This window comes from Chenopodium quinoa, unplaced genomic scaffold, assembly GCF_001683475.1.
Source record: "Chenopodium quinoa cultivar QQ74 unplaced genomic scaffold, ASM168347v1, whole genome shotgun sequence".
In the NCBI taxonomy this organism is placed as follows: domain Eukaryota; kingdom Viridiplantae; phylum Streptophyta; class Magnoliopsida; order Caryophyllales; family Amaranthaceae; genus Chenopodium; species Chenopodium quinoa.
This window is the reverse complement of record NW_018745324.1, coordinates 4,239,817-4,246,382: the sequence shown is the minus strand read 5'-3', so window position 1 is coordinate 4,246,382 and position 6,566 is coordinate 4,239,817.

Genomic DNA, 6,566 nt, shown 5'->3' with positions numbered 1-6,566 from the left:
CCTTTCGAAGAATTTTCTTAAGGATACTTGATGTCCTGGACGATATTTTGATTTTACAATCATGTCATCCACATAGAATTCAACTTCCTTGTGCATCATGTCATGGAGTAGGGCAGTTGCTGCTCGTTGGTAAGTGGCACCTGCATTTTTCAACCCGAATGGCATTACCGTGAAACAGTAAGTACCCCAAGGTGTTATGAATGTTGTTTTCTCCATGTCTTCTTTTGCCATGAGAATCTGGTTGTATCCTGTGTACCCATCCATAAATGAGAGAAACGCATGATTTGCGGAGTTATCTACCAAGATGTCGATGTGTGGTAAAGGGAAGTCGTCCGTTGGACTTACCTTATTTGGATATCGATAGTCAAAACACATTCTTACCCTTCCATCCTTTTTTGGAACTTGGACCACGTTTGCGACCCATTTGGGGTATTTGGATACCCTGATAAAACTTGCAAAACTTTTTCTTTTATTTTAAGAGTTATGTCGGGTTTCATTCGACGCACCTTTTGTTTTAAAGGTTTCATTCCTGGAATTAGTGGTATAGTGTGTTGAGTTGTTTCTCTATTAATTCCTGGGATATCATCATATGACCAAGCAAATACATCGATAAATTCTTTAAGTGGATTAATTAAATCGGTTATTTTATCTTTATTAAGCGTTAGTCCGATTTTAACCTCTCTTTTAAAGGTTAGTTCTTCTGAGATATCAACCGTTTCAGTATCTTCAATTAACGGTGTTTTATTTTCAAGTGTTTCCATTGCTTTAATGATTTCTTTTTCATTTTCATTGTTAGTAAAGCAATGCTCGTCATCTTGGGTTAATGAATGACACGAGGAGTAAAAGGAAGAAGACATATTATTGAATTCAGAAATCATTATATCAAATAAAGATATGTCCATTGGGACTTGACTACTAACTATTCTACGAGTAGGTGCTAAAATAGAAAAATTAGGGGAAGGTTATATAACTAAGGACTTAGAGGACTTGATAGGGGAAGACTCTGACTCGGACTCTGACGACTCTTCAAACATTTGTCCTTGTCCTGTTGTTATGGAGATCTTTCTTCCACTTGGAGTAGTCACTTTCACGGTATTGCGCCATCCTTGCACTAAACCCTCTTCTAGAGTGATAAGCTTCAAAGGATCGAATTTTCACTTTGTAGAACCGTTTGAATGAGCGAGGAGTTATCCTCTACATATTTTGGCTCATTTTTCTCGTGCCCAAAGAGAAGTCCCATGACATTAAAGTCAAAGCATGGAGGTGCTTTCTCCTTATAGATAGGAGTAGGGATGTCATAAAGAAATTGCAATCCAAGAATATTTCGAACCCGGGTTGTCTTATCCCATTTGCAACAAAGAGTTCAGGAAATTTGTGACATGGATAATCCACTCATTCTCTTATAAATTGTCTGTGTAGAGTAAGAGGGTAGTAATCCATTGGGATTTCTTTCTTTTGGGTACAAGCGTTCCTACGCACATTAGACTTTTCCCGGGCTCGCTTAAGATCTTCTAGAGTCGGTTCGAAGCCAAGTAGAAAAGTGTCCAATTTAGGGAGGCCAGGTAGTCCCATTTGTTTCATTATCTCCTTTTTGATTAAAGATAGCTTCCAGCAATTCTTAGTAAGATGGCCTCTCCCTTGATGGTATTTGCAATGTGCATTAAGGTTCCAATTAGCCGTTCTCTTTTTGACTGGTGGATCTCCAAATGGTCTAATAGGAGTTATAAGACCTTTTGCATGTAGACGGTTGAATGCGGTGTCATAACTCATACCAATAGGAGTAAAGTTTCTCTTTAATGGTTTCTTTTGTTCTTGATTGTTCATGGCGAGGACTTCACTCAGATTAAAGGTGCTAACGTTGTTTGAGTGGGTGGTTTTGGAAGAAGAAGGATTGTCGTTCTTCTTTCCTATCGAGCCACTGTTGGAGTTATTGTTAGCAGCTTTTTGTTTAGCAAGGCCGTCTTCAATATTAATTCCAATGTCATAGACGACCTTAAAGGTGTTCAAGTTGCTTTGGTACTTGAGATGCTCAGATTATTTTTCTTAGAGATTCTTAATGAACAATCTCACAGATTCTTTTTTCAGTAGGAACTTCAATCATCTTAGCGGAAGTTTCCCTCCACTTATTAAAGAAAGAAGTGAAACCTTCATTCTCTTTTTTCTTAAGGATTTCAAGCTCTCTATGATCAACTTCAACTTGAATATTACATTTATATCTATCAATGAAATCGTTTACAATAGAATCCCAAGTAGAGGTTTTCACTTTGTCAAGGAAAAAGAATCATTGTTGACAAACGGTTTCAAGAGATAAAGAAAATAAAGAATGAAAGACATTCCTATCAATCCCCTTAATATTCATTATAGCCTTAAAATCTCTTAAGTGGAAATAAGGATTGTCCGATGCCTTGAACCTAGGGATGTCGTTGGCATTGAACCTCTGCGGAAGAAATTCCTTGTCCACCGAGACCCCTTGTGAACTAATGACCTCGAACCTATAGTCATTGGATAGTTTGCTCAACCTTTCTTACATGAGCTCCATTTGTTGTTGATTCACATGGTCATTGATTTGAAGGGACATAACCTTCATCATTTTAGTCATGTTAGACAAGTCCTTCCTAAGTTCGTTGACTTCTTCTTGACTTGCCATTATCTTCTTAGCTTTTCTTTTCCAACTGACTGGTTTATCAAAAAGTTTTACTTGAACGAAGGTGTTGTCCTTGATTAAACGCCCTTCCTCTCTAGACCAAGCATCCTAGATTAAACCATTTTACTTGTTTTAATGACTTGACTTGAATTAACTTTGACTTTATTGGTTTATAACAACAAAAAGGCAAAAATAGGGTTCATATTTTTGGGAATCAAGTATCTGGTTTCAAACAAGTGTGGTTTTATTAGAGGATTAATATCCGAATTACCCCCCTAAAAATGACGGAAAACACACGCACACAAGATTCTCTAGTCATGGTCAAGGTGTAAAATGCATATTAAGTGTGTGCTTTAGTGAGTGTAAGTGACATGCTTTGACTCTTGTGTATGACCATGGGACTAAGTGCTTAGACTTAATTAAGGACTAAACATGGCTACTGATATTATTAGATTGGTCAAACTGATTAATAAAATATTTAATTAGACTCGTTGTGATGACTCGAGCAAGAATCTGGACTGTCGCCAAAGCAGGACTGTCGCCGCACACTTAAGCCCTGCGCCAGACGACAGAGTTATTCCCAGGCGCTGGACACCAGTGTTTGGCGCCATAGTCCAAATCTTTGCGTCATTGCTGGGACATTGATCTGGGACTCTTTCTAGTATTTTACTCTAAAGGGACATGCTTAAAGTCGTACTAAGTCAGGTTTGATTAATTTATTAGACTTTAATTACTCATAATAATTAATTAATTAAGCAAAGTCCTTTTAGTCATTAACAAATTTATTTAGACTTATTCACAAGTAAACAGACGGTTAGTGTAAACACACATAAGTTATGCACAAGCAAAGAATGCACAAGTAATCAAGTAAACACAATATGATGCAATGAGTTTGCAACCTAACCATGGCTCTAGTTCTCTAAAGTTCAAGGATATGGGTTAGTCAAAGAAGATCCATGGTTATGATTCCGGATGCATCCAAGGAAGCCTTACCTTTGGAAGGGTTGTCGCGTATGGATAGGACCCAGTAACTTAAACTTGCTTCCACGGTTTGGTGGATTCACAAACTCGGATGTACCCGTCGTTGCCAGGAGCGTTCGATTGGGTAGATGGAGTGTGAACCCCCCAGATGGTTATGGCCATATTTAGAACACATATAGGTTCAAAAAAGAGAGAAAAACTCAATAAGGAAGTAGAATCAAGTAAACAATACTAGAACTAGTCAAAAAGAGAAGGCAGATTTTTGGCTCGGTATTGGAAGAACTTGGCGCGAGATAACAGAGAATGGCGCCAGGAGATGACTCTGTCGCCAGACGACATTGTTGTCGCCGGGACACAGAACCATCGCAAGGCGTCGGCTCTATTTTCTCGGTGCTAGTTCCTACATGCCTCAACAGCTCTCTGTGTTCTTAGAATTTTCCTGTTTTCGTAGTATTATTTCGATTCTAGTAGTGAAAGATATTTCTCAAATTTCCTATGTGTAAAAATCCTATGTTTTTTACTCATTATGGATGGTCTTTCTAATGAGGACCATTTTATGCATATGACAATAGTGTTAATCAAAATTACGCACTTAGAACTTTCGAGTCTCATCCGCTCATTCTAAATCAATGCCAAAATAAATTTCAGGAATTAAAATAGAAATCTCCCAAGTGGAGTTTCCAAAAAACTTTAGGGAATAATTTCAAGCATTATCCAAAACATAAACCCCACTGTGATCATACACTTAAGCATGGTGGTGTCCAAAGGGAAGGAAACAAGAGCAAAAGAGTCGCCAACAAGTTTTAGGAACTTGTAAACCGTTCACAGGGTGAAGGTTACACCCCTTAACGATCCATGAGATCGTCAACTCCAACAGGTCTGGAACCATGACTGGATGTTCGAGGATGAGGGTTCGAATCCTATCTAAAAGAGAAAGAACTCGCCCTATAAAATAGGCCTATACTTTATCTACTCATATTCATGTGCGCTTTCTGACTAACATACAATCATTTGGTTAACCCTAAACCTGTTTAATCTATGTTAGTTGAATATTAATGCATAAATAAATCTATTATTGGCGATCACTTGAATTAAAATCATATTAGCCTAAACCAAATTATTAATTATCTTATTAGGCGTGATTTCAAGTACAAATTCCCTTTAAACCTACAGAAAAGGCTTGATCAAGCAATAACAATAATATATATCGAGCAACATGATAACAATAAATATCAACAATATAATCTCACTAAAGCTTAATCCTATTAGCAAGATACTAGGCATGAAATTGACATGATTAAGAACAAATCCTAGAATGTCACTAAACAAAAAAAATCAAAGCTTTAGCCCTAACATGATACTAGCATGATATTAGAAAATAACAGGAAGTACTCTAAACAAATACTAGAAAGCAATAATAACATCCTAACATGATACTAGGAATTAAACAAATCCAAGCATGCTTTCTACATCGAAATAATAGGGAGTACGGTAAATACTACCTCCGTTACATACTATTTGCAACGATTTGACATAAAGTAGAGAGGAAAAATTTCTAATCGTTGCAAATAATATGTAACGGAGGTAGTACTTACTTTGAAGCCTCGTGCCTCTTTCTAATAACAAAATACACGCGTTAGTAAACTTCTTGAAAATAATGAAATCAAAGAATTAAATCAAATAATTAAAAGAAAGAGTTAAAAAGTTTAGAATGGATTTAAGACCAAACCCTCAGAAATTATCAACCTTTCACGCCTAGGGCGAAGACAACTTCGAACTTGGATAGGTGTATCTAGATCTTGTGAATGCGGAAGTGAGTTTGTAACAAGGGTTGGTTTAGAAGAGAGAGAGAAAGAAAGCTAATGCTTAGAGAGAGAGAATTAGAGAATTGTGGGTGATTGTTGATGATTGAAAACGGAGGTCTAAGGACCCTATTTGTAGAAAAAATAGTTCGAAAACCGATAGAAAAGAGATCGAGTTCCAAACGAAATAAAACACATCATGTCGTCAGGCAACAGGACCAGCGCCAGGCGCTGTGTTAGAAAACCCACACGTTTTCCATGTGGAATCCACTTCTTAATATGATTAAGTCGTAAAATCCATGTTTAAGGTTAAAATCGTATTTTCATAAAAACACTTATTTTATTCCAAGTAAAACTCTTAAAACATAATTATCAATCCTAACTCCATTAGGATTTAAGAGAACCTTCTAGATAATTCTAGAAGACCATAATCAATCCTAATTGCTTTAGGAATGATAATTAATAATAGGCTCTCCTTTAGATCATTGGGCCGCATATAAGAACCAAATAGGGCCCAAATTAGTATTTTAGCCATAACTTCCTCTTTATTCAACGGAATTGGGCTTATATTATATCGTTGGAAAGCTCTTTTCCAGCCAAATCCAACTACACTATTATTGGACCCTTTATCATGGACCAAACTAAAATTGGATTGGTTATTTACATAAATAGACCAGGTTTTCGAAAACATAAAGAAGGATTTTAAATAAAAAAAACAACCGCAACACTAGACTTTTCACACTTTCACTTCATTCGATTATCGTTCGACGTGAAAGGTATTCATCACTGGGTTTTGTTTTGGGGAGACACAATTGGGTGTCTACAGTCGGATACCCTTCATTAATAATAAAATTTTTGAAGTCGGATACCCTCCATTAATGATAAAAATGACGGAAATTTTTGTGCGAGAAAATTAAATCACAAGCTTTTTTGCACACACTCAGACACACATAAAATGAAAAAATGCAAAGATAAAATATATGTAATAATAAGAGTATGTATATACAAGATGTCTAACATGAGTGTCAATAATACAACGCAAAAAGCAAAGTCCTACATGGTCAAGTAAATTAATACAGTTACAATTATGGTGTTGGATGACAAATACCAAAAGCACCGTAAAACTGCATAGTCCGAGG